The sequence below is a fragment of the Onychomys torridus genome, unplaced genomic scaffold, assembly GCF_903995425.1.
Source record: "Onychomys torridus unplaced genomic scaffold, mOncTor1.1, whole genome shotgun sequence".
In the NCBI taxonomy this organism is placed as follows: domain Eukaryota; kingdom Metazoa; phylum Chordata; class Mammalia; order Rodentia; family Cricetidae; genus Onychomys; species Onychomys torridus.
Genome location: NW_023414046.1, coordinates 2,392,920 through 2,405,216, shown reverse-complemented (window position 1 = coordinate 2,405,216; position 12,297 = coordinate 2,392,920). Strand labels below are relative to the sequence as shown.

The window sequence follows — 12,297 nt, the reverse complement described above, 5'->3', positions numbered from 1 at the left end:
ATGTAACAAAGGAAAAATCATGAGTAGTACTGAAAATCTAGCTACCTACTGGTGCTGGTGAAGACTTGAATCTTGGAGGACAAACAACAACCACTTTAATAAACCATCATAATCTCTCCTGATACCCACAGGTAAGCTGTTTTTATTACTATATCTTTATAGTAGAGCTTAAGTATTGTTCTTTCTGTGAAGAATTGTGTTGGGATTTTGATGGGAATTGCATTGAATCTGTAGATTGCTTTTGGTAAGATCACCATTTTTACTATGTTAATCCTACCTATCTATGAGCATTGGAGATCTGCCGTGGATGTTCTGTATGTCAAATATGTTGCTATGATTGGTTAATAAATAAAACACTCATTGGCCAGTAGCCAGCCAGGAAGTATAGGCAGGACAAGCAGAGAAGAGAATTCTGGGAAGTGGAAGGCTGAAGCAGAGAGACACTGCAAGCCGCCGCCATGACAAAGGAGATGTAAGGTGCCGGTAAGCCACAAACCATGTGGCAAAGTATAGATTAGTAGAAATGGGTTAATTTAAGATAGATGGGTCCAAGTGGGTGCGGGACTGGTGGGTGAGAGAGATTTGCCCTGACCATGGGCCAGGCAGGAAAACAGAGATTCTTCCTTTTTTTGATATCTTCTTCAATTTCCTTCTTTAGAGATTTAAAGTTCTTATCAAACAGGTCCTTCACTTGTTTAGTTAGTGTTATCCCAAGGTATTTTATATTATTTGTGGCTATTGTAAAGGGTGATATTTCTCTGATTTCTTTCTCAGCCCATTTACCATTTGTTTACTGATTTTTTTTTTTTTAGTTAATCTTGTATCCTGCCACCTTACTGAAGGAGTTTATCAGCTGTATGAGTTCCCTGGTAGAATTTTTGGGGTCACTTATGTATACTATCATATCTGCAAATAGTGGAAGTTTGACTTCTTCCTTTCTAATTTGTATCCCCTTGATCTCCTTTTGTTGTCTTAATGCTCTAGCTAGAACTACAAGTACTATGTTGAATAAGTATGGGGAGAGTGGACAGCCTTGTCTTGTTCTCGATTTTAGTGGAATCACTATGAGTTTCTCTCCATTTAATTTGATGTTGGCTGTCAGCTTGTTGTAAATTGCCTTTATTATGTTTAGGAATGTTTCTTGTATTCCTGATCTCTCTAGAACCTTTATCATGAAGGGGTATTGGATTTTGTCAAAGGCTTTCTCAGCATCTAATGAGATGATCATGTGTTTTTTTTTTCTTTCAGTTTGTTTATATGGTGTATTACATTGACAGATTTTTGTATGTTGAACCATCCTTGCATCCCTGGGATGAAGCCTGCTTGGTCATGGTGGGTAATTTTTTTGATGTGTTCCTGGATTCAGTTAGCCAGTATTTTATTGAGTATTTTTGCATCAATTTTATGAGGGAGATTGGTCTGTAATTCTCTTTCTTTGTTGCATCTTTGTGTGGTTTGGGTATCAGGGTAACAGTAGCCTCATAAAAAGAATTTGATAATGTTCCTTCTGTTTATATTGTGTGGAACAATTGAAAGAGCATTGGTATTAGCTCTTCTTTGAAAATCTGGTAGAATTCTGCACTGAAACCATCTGGTCCTGGGCTTTTTTTTTTTTTTTTTGGTTGAGAGACTTTTAATGACCATTTCTATTTCTTTAGGGGTTATTGGTCTATTTAAATAGTTTATCTGATATTGATTTAATTTTGGTATGGGGTATCGATCCAGAAAATCGTCCATTTCTTGCAGATTTTCCAATTTTGTAGAGTACAGGTTTTTGAAGTATGACCTGATGATTCTCTGGATTTCCTCATTGTCTGTTATTATGTCTCCCTTTACAGTTCTGATTTTGTTAATTTGGATGCTCTGCCTCTGCTTTTTGGTTAATTTGGATAAGGGATTGTCTATCTTGTTGATTTTACCAAAGAACCAACTCTTTGTTTTATTGATTCTTTGTATTGTTCTATTTTTATTGATTTCAGCCCTCAATTTGATTAATTCTTGGCATCTGTTTCTCCTGGATGAGTTTGCTGCTTCTTGTTCTAGAGCTTTCAGTTGTGCTGTTAATTCACTAGTGTGAGATTCTCCAACTTCTTTTTTTTTTTTCCAGAGCCAAGGACCGAACCCTGAGCTAAATCCCCAAACCCTCTCCAACTTCTTTATGTGGGCATTTAGAGCTATGAATTTTCATCTTAGTGCTGCTTTTAGTGTCCCATAGGTTTGAGTATGTTGAACATGTATTTTCATTGAATTCTAGGAAATCTTTAATTTCTTTCTTATTTCTTCCTTGACTCATTGGTGATTCAATTGGGTATTATTCAGTTTTCATGAGATTGTAGGCTTTCTGTAATTTTTGTTGTTGTTGAAATCTAACTTTAAACCATGGTGGTCTGACAGAATACATGAGGTTATCCCAATTTTTTGGTATCTGTTGAGATTTGCTTTCTGACTGAGTATGTGGTCAATTTTAGAGAAGGTTCCATGGGGTACTGAGAAGAAGGTATATTCTTTTGTGTTAGGGTGGAATATTCTGTAGATATCTATTAAGTCCATTTGAATCATAATATCTGTTAGTTCTCTTATTTCTGTGTTAAATTTCTGTCTGGCAGACCTGTCCATTGGTGAGAGTGGGGTGTTGAAGTCTCCCACTACTAGTGTATGGGGTATGATGTGCAATTTAAGCTTTAGTAATTTTTCATTTACAAATGTAGGTGCCCTTATATTTGGGTCAGAATATTCAGAATTGCGACTTCATCTTGTTGGATTTTCCATGTGATAAATATGTAATGCCCTTCCTGATCTCTTTTGACTGATTTTAGTTTAAAGTCTATTTTATTAGATATTAGGATAGCTACACCAGCTTGCTTCTTATCCATTTGATTGGAAAGTCTTTCCTCAGCCTTTTATTTTGAGGTAGTGTCTGTCTTTGAAGTTGAGGTGTATTTCTTGTATGCAGCAAATGGATGGATCTTGTTTTTGTATCCATTCTGTTAGCCTGTGTCTTTTTATAGGTGAATTGAGACCATTGATATTAATGGATATTAATGAGCAGTTATTGTTAATTCCTGTTATTTTTTGGTGGTAGTGTTCTATATTTCCCTTCTTTGGTATTTGTTGGTGTGGGCTATCTATTGCCTGTGTTTTCATGGGTGTATCTAACTTCCTTAGGTTGGATTTTTCCTTCAAGTGTTTTCTGTAGGGCTGGATTTGTGGAGAGATATTATTCAAATCTGGTTTTATCATGGAATATTTTGCTTACTCTGTCTATTTTAATTGAGAGTTTTGCTGGGTATAATAGTCTGGGTTGGCATCCATGATCTCTTAGTGTCTACATAACATCTATCCAGGATCTTGTGACTTTTAGAATCACCATTGAAAAGTCAGGTGTTATTCTGATGGGTCTGCCTTTATATATTACTTGGCCTTTTTCCTTTGCAGCTCTTAATATTTTTTCTTTATTCTGTATGCATAGTGGTTTGATTATTATGTAGCAATGGACTTTTTTTTTTTTTTTTTTTTTTTTTGGTCCAGTGTGTATTTGGTATTCTGTAACCTCCTTGTATCTTTATATTCCTTTTTTAGGTTGGGAAAGTTTTCTTCTATGATTGTGTTGAATATATTTTCTGTGCCTTTGAGTTGGTATCTTCTCCTTCTTCTATCCCTATTATTCTTAGGTTTGGTCTTTTCATGGTGCGCCAAATTCCTTGGACACTTTGGGTCATGACTTTGTTGGCTTTAGTGTTTTGTTTGACTGATGAATCTATTTTCTCTACTGTATCTTCAGGGCCAGCAATCTGCTCTTCCATCTTTTGCATTCTGCTAGTTATACTTTCATCTGTAGTTCCTGCTCATTTGCTCAGATTTTCCACTTTCAGCATTACCTTAGTTTGTGTCTTTTTTATTGTCTCAATTTCAGTTTTCAAATCTTGAACTGTTTCCCTCACTTGTTTAATTGCTTTCTCTAAGGGATTTACTGATTTCTTCCTATTTTTTGTTTGACTTTTCCTCATTTCCTCTTTTAAGATCTCTAATATGTTCTTACAGTCATTTTTATGGTTGATATCTTCTATTTCTTCTGTGTTGGGATGTTCAGGTCTTGCTGATATAGGTTCTGATGGAGCCATATTGGATTTTATGTTGTTTACTGTATTTTTGCACTGTCATCTACCCATCTCTTTCTCCACTTGGTGCAAGTGGTGTCTGTGTCTGAGGGAGCCTCTCATGGTCTGATTGATACTCTTGGTCCAGTGGGAGCTCTTGGCCTAGTCGATTCTGATGGACTCTTTGTCTCAAGGAGAAGTTCTTAGTCCAATTGGCGCTAGTAGGCAGCTCTGTCTCAGGGATTAGCTGCAGTCTTAGCATGTGGTAGATGGTGGTAGTCAGACCTGTCTGCAGGAGGTCTGCCTGCCAACTGGCCTGAAACTGGGACTGCAATGGGTGGTGATGTAGGGGCGCTGGGTTTTGCCCTTGGGCCCAAAGCCTAGGTGCTGGGGTGTTCGAGTGTGGGGATAAAAACTCACCTCTTTGTCCAGCCAGGTGCTGGCAGGCTCTGTCTCAGGGAACAGTTCTCGGTTTGTTTTTTTAGTTAGAGTTGTTTTTTGTGCATGTATGTCTGTGTTCCATGTGTTTTCCTGGTGCTCAATGTGACCAGAGGAGAGCACTGAATGCCCAGGAATTGAGGTTACACATTGAGTGTCCATGTCAGGGTGCTTGTAATTCAAAGTGAGTCTTCTGAAAGAGCACATAGTACTCTCAACCACTGAGTCATCTCTAAAGTCAAGTTGACCAGTGAGTTTTATTGGGCTGATGTACAAGAGTGTGGGTGAAGAGTTACTCATAGAAGCACAAAGGGCTCAATGACAGCTGCATCAACCTATGAGAGTGATGGCTAATGAAGCTGAAAATATAGGAATCCCTGCACAGCTTATAGGCAGCCCAAGAGCAAATGAAAATGTCTTTTAAGTCACTTACTACCTCCTTCAGGCAGCTTGTCTTGACTTGTCTGGTCTAGTCAGCTTGGCTGTGTTTGCTTCATGGCTGGTCTGAGCATCTTCTGTGCAGCTCAGTTTGTCTGACAGTGTCAGCAGTCATTATTGATTATATATACTTCAGGCAGCAGAGTACTAGCAAATATTGTCAATTTCTGTGACTTCCCGAAGCTATTAATTTGTGTATTTCTGAGCTTTGTGAGCTTCTCTGCAGGATGAAATATTTCACAAGAGTGACAATCAACTCTTGTATCAGGACCCTTTTAGGGACACATATAAGACATCTGAAATATTAGATATTTACATTATGGTTCATAATGGTAGCAAAATTAGTTACAAGGTAGGAATTGAAATAATTTTAGAATATAACAGAACACATATTGTTGTTGGTTCTGAGAGTCTGAAACTACATAAGCAGGTACAAGAGTCCACATAAAGCAATTTTTGAATTGAGCAGCAGAAACTGACCAGTCAGGGACAACAGTACAGATCCTGGAGCTGACTGTGTCCCTGAACATTCATTCATCAAGTATTTAATCATAAAACCACAACATCTGTGCCAAATTACAATTAAATTTACATCCATCAGGATGTAGAATTTAGTGGCATTTCCTATATGTTCCATCACTGTCAGCTGTGATGATATTTTGCTTGTGCTGTAACAAAGAAAGCTTGCTTGAAGATCAGAGGGTGGAGCTAACCAAAGAGGTCTGGAGGTCTGGAGAGAAAGGAGATAAGAAGTGATATGGCTGGTCAGAGGCAGGAATATAAGGCAGGTGGAGACAGGAGCTCAGCCCCCGTTTTCAGTCTGAGAAGTCATGGAAGTAAGAGGTGACTTTGGCTAGCTCCATTGCTTCCCTGATCGGTCAGCATTTACCCATATATCTGACTCCAGGTTTTTATTATTAAGAACAATTACAACTCATGCTACAACTGGCATCCAGCTTTTGGGGCATGAATTCATGGAAAAGCTGCTTGCCTGTGGCTTTTTAGCCACTGGTACAGGTCGGAGCTGCACTTGACCAGAGTAACAACCTCCCTGCTAGGTTTTCCTTCCTTTCCCAAGCTCCCTGAATGAATTTGGGAATTTTCTGTTGCAGCCTCTCTGCAGCAAACTCCACAGGTATTTGGGTGCCAAACACTGTGGAGTTAGCTCCTCATAACCAGCCAGCTCTGCTTTTAGGCACCTTCCTCCTTGCTGTTCTTCCCAAAGATGATCCATTGTGTGCATTTTTCAGACAGTGTGTTCCCTCTCCCAGTGTGTTGGGGTCTTTCTCTGGACCCCTCCTCATGCTGCTGCCAAACTATGTAGCTGCCTTGAAATCCTGCTCAGGCTTCTAATGTTCTACAAAGAGGTAGTCAGCCTCACATCTTCACCATCATTGTCTTAACATTTGGTAAAAACAATTGGGAATTCTTAAAGGACGGAATTAGTTAAAAGAGAGAGTTTTTCCCACATTAAAAAATGGGAAACACTATTATAATGGAGGGAGTTAGATCTCTGAATCATATGCTGGACAGTTTGAAATGGAACAATTAAATAAGATGATGATTAACTTAGATGGGATTTATGTAATGTGTATTGTAAACATTATTGGTTTTATCATTTTTGTTTTATCACTAAAAAGTTGATTAATATGAATGCTAAGATAAAAGTTTTCGAACAACTTCTTAAAGCAGACCATAGAGATATTCAGATCCAGACAGACAAATTTAAAAGAGAATCAATCTCAGCATTGGATTATAATGTTAGAGAGGGACAGCCTAAGGTTTTCAAACAACCAACTTTAATTTATAAAGTAACCTTATAGGAATTGCCAAATGATAGATATCCCCAAGGCTGTGTAAGAGTTGAATGAACTCCTGTGTTAGATTTGAGGAGATTCAAGGAAATGATAGTCTCATATGGCATGCATTCACCTTTTGTGAAGCAGGTGTTGAACTCCTGGCCAACTTGTAATAGAATTATCCCTCAAGACTGGAGAGATTAGGTTACAGCAGCCTTGGAGCCTGTTCCTCAATTACAGTGGAGAACCTGGTGGAATATGAGACTAAGACCATTGAACAATGAAGTAGGTGTAGAGGTATGGAAATCTCCCAAGAACATATTGGAGAAGGAGGTTATGGTAATGTACAAAGCCAATCTTTATATGATGATCACACTCTGGCTTTATGCCACACAGTGGCCTTGAATGCTTTGGACCGAACTGAAGAAGTAAAGGAGAGAAAACAGAATCATTTACTAATTTCTTACACTGATTTCTTACAAAGATTGACTTCAGCAATAAATTCAGAAGCTAGACAAATAATAATTGAATCTCTGGCTTTTGAAAATGCTAATGCACAATGCAAAAGGGTAATTAGACTGTTAAAGGCAAAATCATCACCCTTAGCAGAATTGATCCAAGATACAGTCAATATTGAATCTCATAACCATGATGATGTTTGGATAGGAGAGATTATTTCCAGAGGTTTGAAGAAAAATAAAAATGTCAGGTGTTTCAAGTGCAGTAAATGAGTCATATAAAAAGAGATTGGAAATAGGGCATTCCTAGAAACAATGTTTTTTTTTGTAAGAATAATCCTAACACAATGCCCCTATCCTCTGGAGTATTCAGAAGGTGTGGCAAAGCCTGACATTGGACTAATGAATGCAGTTCAACAAGAAACAGTCAAGGTAATCATTTGCCATCAGGAAATACCTTGAGGGCCTTGTTGCAGCTCCTCTTGTCAAATTCTGTTTATCCCTTTTCTGTCATCATGGAGAAAACTCCTTCCCAGAGCAATTAAAGAACCTAATGCCTACTGTAAAAAACCATACCACTCTGGATGATAGAACAGCTACTGAAGAGAGAACAAAAAGTTCAGGAGAAACCGAAAAGCAAATATTTTGGCAAACTTCTATAAACAAAGACAAAAATTTAAAATACAAATAAATGACGTTGTTATTGAAGGTCTTGTAGACATGGGTGTAGATGTGACAATAATTGCAGTAGACTCTTGGCATCCAAACTGGCCTCCTCAGGAGGTAAATGTTCAGCTTTCAGGTATTGGAACATTATCTCAGGTAAAACTGAGTGTGAGATGGGTCAAATGTACAGGGACAGAAGGACAGAGAGGAAAATGAAAGCCATTTGTGGCTAACATAGCAATGAATTTATGAGGATGTGATTTGTCACACTGATGGAGTACTCAAATTAACATTCCTCCAATTTTAGCAACAACACATAAATTAACATATGTTTGTGGGAAAAATATTAGAAGGTATTATAAAGAATAGTCAATGACCATTCAGATCGTACAGAAACAGAGTAAAACACCTGCTGTTCTTTCAAAGGCAACAACAGCCCTACCTTTAAAATGGTTGACACAGAAACTTGTATGGCTTGAGCAATGGCCTTTAACATCAGAGAAACTGAAGGCCTTAGAACATCTGGTACAGAAGCAGTTAAATGCTCAGCATATTCAAGAATCAACCAGCCCTTGGAATTCTCCTGTATTATTATTATTTTCCTCCTTTTTTATTTATTATATTTGTGTTTTAATTTTACACATCAGCCCTGGGTTACCCTGTCCTCTCCCTTCCCGCCCCCCACCTTTCCCCCAGCCCCTCCCCTCCATTCCCATCTCATCCAGGGCCAAGACTCCCCTAGGGATTCAACCTGGTGGATTCAGTACAGGCAGGTCCAGTCCCCTCCTTCCAGGGTGAGCAAAGTGTCCCTGTGTAAGCCCAAAGTTCCAAATAGCCAGCTCATGCACTAAGGATAGGTCTGGGTCCCACTGCCTGGGTGCCTCCCAAATAGTTGAAGCTATTTAATTGTCTCACTTATCCAGAGGGCCTGATCCAGTTGGGGGCTCCACAGCTTTTGGTTCATAATTCAAGTATTTCCATTAGTTTGGCTGTTTGTCACTGTGCTATTCCAATCTTGGTCTCAACAATTCACACTCTTACCGTTCCTCCTCTTTCTCGACAATTGGAGTCCTGGAGCTCCACCTGGGGCCTGGCCGAGGATCTCTGCACCCACTTCCATCAGTTATTGGATGAGAATTCCAGCATGACTGCTAGGGTGTTTGGCCATCTGATCACCAGACTAGGTCAGATCAGGCTTACTCTCGACCACTGCCAGTAGTCTACAGTGGATGTATCATTGTGGATTTCTGGGGACCTCTCTAGCACTTTGCTTCTTCCTGTTCTCATGTGGTCTTCATTTATCATGGTCTATTATTCCTTGTTCTCCCTTTCTGTTCTTGATCCAGCTGGGATCTCCTGCTCCCCTGAGCTCTCTTTTCCTCGAACCTTGCCCTTCATTACTCCCACTCTCGTCCAGGTTGTTTATGTAGATCTCATATATTTCTCTGTCATTGTGCGATCCCTATGTCTTTCCTAGGGTCCCATTTTCTAGGTAGCCTCCCTGGAGCTGTGTAGCAGTCTAGTCATCTTTGTTTTACATCTAGTATCCTACTATGAGTGAGTACATACCATGTTTGTCCTTCTGAGTCTGGGTTACCTCACTCAGGATGATTTTTTCTAGATCCATCCATTTGCCTGCAAACCTCATGATGTCATTGTTTTTCTCTGCTGAGTAGTACTCCATTGTGTATATGTACCATATTTTCTTTATCCATTCTTCAGCTGAAGGTTGTTTCCAGGTTCTGGCTATTACAAACAGATCTGATATGAACATAGCTGAGCAAATGCCCTTGTGGTATGATTGAGCATTCCTTGGGTATATGCCCAAGAGTGGTATAGCTGGGTCTTGTGGGAGATGGATTCCCAATTTTCTAAGGAAGCGCCATATTGATTTCCAAAGTGGCTTTTCAAGCATGCATTCCCACCAGCAGTGGAGGAGAGTTCCCCTTGCTCCACATCCTCTCCAGCATAAGCTGTCTTCTGTGTTTTTTTTAAATATATATTTTAAAGATTTATTTATTTATTATGTATACAGCATGTATGACTGCAGGCCAGAAGGCACCAGATCTCATTACAGATGGTTGAGCCACCATGTGGATGCTGGGAATTGAACTCAGGACCTCTGGAAGAGCAATCAGTGCTCTTAACCTCTGAGCCATCTCTCTAGCCCTCCTGTATTATTAAAAAGAAAGAAAATGGAGAATGGTAACAGATCTAAGAGCTGTTAATAAGGTGATTCAGCCAATGGGCTTTCCAGAGTCTGGAATTCCTTTGCCTTCTCTATTACCTAAAAGATGGCCTCTTATATTTATTGATTTAAAAGATTGTTTCTTCATTATACCTTTACAATAAAAACACTGAGGAAAAATTTTCCTTCACGGGGCCTATTTACAATAATTCTCAGCCTGTTAATTGATATCAATGGAAGTTTTTCCCATGGGGAATGTTAAATAGCCCCACCCTATGCCAGTATTTTGTATGACAGTGATTGGAAATGAGAAATAAGCAATTTCCTCAATCTATTATTTACCTAATTATATGGATGACATTTTACTAGCTGCTTCAAATGTAGGTACCTTAGAAAGAATGTTTGAAGAAAAATTTGCCTTGTTGGAGATTAAAAATTGCTCCTGAAAAATACAAAGAGAAGATTCTATTAATTACTTGGGATATAAAATAGGTCTACAAAAAATTAGACCCCAAAAGGTACAAATTAGGAGAGATCAATTGTGGACTCTTAATGACTTTCAAAGATTGCTGGGAGACATTGCCCTTCTATGGCCCACTACTGGAGTAAAAAAATCAAGAACAGATTAATTTGTTTCAAACCTTCAAAGGTTACAAGGACTTAATTAGTCTAAGTGAATTATCAGCCACTGCTGAGAGAGAATTCTTTGGTGGGGAAAAAAATTACAGAATGTACATGTGGATCATTTGGATTCAGAGCTTGATTGCATTCTGGTTATTTTACCCTCAATTCATTCTCCTACAGGAATATTAACACATAAATAGAGTAAAATATTAAAAACTTTTGTGGAAAGATCTGAGTTGATTCTAAAAGGAAAATTGAGACTTTATCAATTAGGAATAGACCCAGCAGACATTGTAGTACCTTTTACTAATGATGAAATTAACAAATTATGGGCAGAAAGTGAACAGTGGCAAAGAGCTTGCAGTAATTTTCTTTTTTTGCGGGGCGGGGGGAGAGATTAACAATATCCCAAAAGCAAGAGAATTGAATTTATAAAGAAAACTTACTGGATCCTTTTTCATATTTTATGTGGAACACCAATATTTGGAGCATCTATATTTTATACTGATGCAAACAAATCAAGAAAAGCAGGTTATAAAACAGGAAATTTAAGTAAAGTGGCTCAAATTCCTCATGATACTGTCCAAAAGTCAGAATTATATGGTATTCTGATGGTACTAATATATTTTACAGAAAGTCTTAACATAGTTACTGACTCTCAGTATGCAGAAAGTTATTTTACACATTGAAACTGCTGAATTTATTCCTGATGAGTCAGAATTAACTTTGTGATTTATTCAGTTACAAGAAATATTCAGAAATAGAAATTATCATTTATATATAAGATACATCTGGTCCCTTATCGGACTGCCCGGCCCTCTAGCAGAAGGTAATAATGAAATTGATAATTATTGATAGGAAATGTGCTGGATGCCTCAGTTTCATAAAAAGTCATGTCAATAGCAAGGGTTTGAAAAATTATTTTTCTATTACTTGGCAAGAAGCCAAGGAAATTATAAGGAAATGTCCTACTTGTTCTTTATACAACCAAAACACCACTACCTGCAGGAAGTAACCAAATGGGTACTCAAAGAAATGAAATCTGGCATACGGATGTGTTTCATTTTGCAGAATTTGGAATATTAAAATATGTACACCATACCATAGATCTATATTCAGAATTTCAATGGGCAATTGCTTTGAGTTCTGAAAAGTCTGATTCTGTAATCACACATGTGTTAGAAGTTACGGTCATCATGGGTATACTTGTATAAATTAAGACTGATGATGCTCCAGCATGTCTCTAGTAAAATGAAGTATTTTTTTTGCTTAGTACAATATAAAGCATATTACAAGTATACCACACAATCCTACAGAGCAAGCAGTTATAGAAAGATCAAATTGAACTATAAAGGATATGCTAAATTAACAGAAAGGGGTAATAAAGACCCTTAGAAATAGATCACATAATGCTTTATTAACTTTGAATTTTCTAAATGCTAATGAGGATGGAAAAACAGCTGTAGAGAGACACTGTATAATAGAAAAAAAATACTACAAAATTAAATCAGCCTGTATACTTTAAAGATGTGCTGACCTCAGAATGGAAACAAGGACATGTGTTATGTTGGGGACACGGTTTTGCTTTT

General features: G+C 38.0%; 1 protein-coding gene and 1 long non-coding RNA gene across 2 annotated transcripts in view; one reads left to right on the top strand and one right to left on the bottom strand.

The window, feature by feature from the left end:
* LOC118576630 overlaps positions 1 to 12,297 on the top strand; it is an 18,754-nt gene continuing 6,457 nt past the window's right edge. The window contains exon 1 of the long non-coding RNA XR_004943961.1: positions 1 to 131. This is a non-coding gene — a long non-coding RNA (uncharacterized LOC118576630). The remainder of the gene's footprint in view (positions 132 to 12,297) is intronic.
* The window catches only part of LOC118576629 (zinc finger protein 54-like), a 25,144-nt gene continuing 18,521 nt past the window's right edge, over positions 5,675 to 12,297 (bottom strand). Inside the window, exon 4 of the transcript XR_004943960.1 lies at positions 5,675 to 5,703. The gene's annotated coding sequence lies outside the window, so the exon portion shown is untranslated. The remainder of the gene's footprint in view (positions 5,704 to 12,297) is intronic.